The 744-nt window shown below is 62.5% G+C and overlaps 1 protein-coding gene across 1 annotated transcript in view; it reads right to left on the bottom strand.

Moving 5' to 3' along the window:
• KCNH2 (potassium voltage-gated channel subfamily H member 2) overlaps nucleotides 1-744 on the bottom strand; it is a 25,554-nt gene that overhangs the window by 5,888 nt on the left and 18,922 nt on the right.

The following is a 744-nucleotide window of genomic DNA, read 5'->3' as shown; positions in this document are numbered from 1 at the left end:
ATCACCACAGGATCCCCATTGTCACCATGGGATCCCCATCATCATGGGGGGTTCCCAATGCCATAGGGGTCTCTATCAGCACGGGGTGCCCATTGTCATGGGGTGCCCACTGTCACTGGGGATCCCCATCACCATGGGGGGTGCCCACCATCACAGAGTCCCCTTTGTCACAGGAGTGCCCACCAGCACAGGGGGGTGTCCATCAGCACGGGGCACCCATCACCACGGGGGGTGCCCATTGTCACAGTGGTCCCCATCGCCACAGGGCTCCCCACCATCATGGGATCCCCGTCATTGTGAGGGTCCCCATCACCATGAGGGTCCCCATCATCACCAGGGTGCCCACTGTCACTGGGGTCCACATTGTCACGGGACTCCTCATCACCACGGGGGTCCCCATTGTCACAGGGGGTGCTCAGAGTCACCAGGGTCCTCATCACCAAGGGACTTCTCAGACCCCTGAGCCCACCCCCCATCACCACTGCCCATGTCCCCAAGTGCCACATCCACAGGGCTTTGAAATCCCTCCAGGATGGGGACTCCCCCCTGCCCTGGGCAGCTGTGCCAGGGCTGTTTCAGGGAAGAAATTTCCCCAATATCCAGCCTGACCCTCCCCTGGCACAGCTGAGGCCATTCCCTCTCCTCCTGTCCCTTGTTCCCTGGGAGCAGAGCCTGACCCCCCCCAGCTCCCCCCTCCTGTCAGGGGGTTGCAGAGCCAGAAGGTCCCCCCTGAGCCTCCTTTGC

This window comes from Corapipo altera, unplaced genomic scaffold, assembly GCF_003945725.1.
Source record: "Corapipo altera isolate COAL_440 unplaced genomic scaffold, ASM394572v1 318, whole genome shotgun sequence".
In the NCBI taxonomy this organism is placed as follows: domain Eukaryota; kingdom Metazoa; phylum Chordata; class Aves; order Passeriformes; family Pipridae; genus Corapipo; species Corapipo altera.
This window is presented reverse-complemented; position numbering and strand designations above follow the sequence as displayed.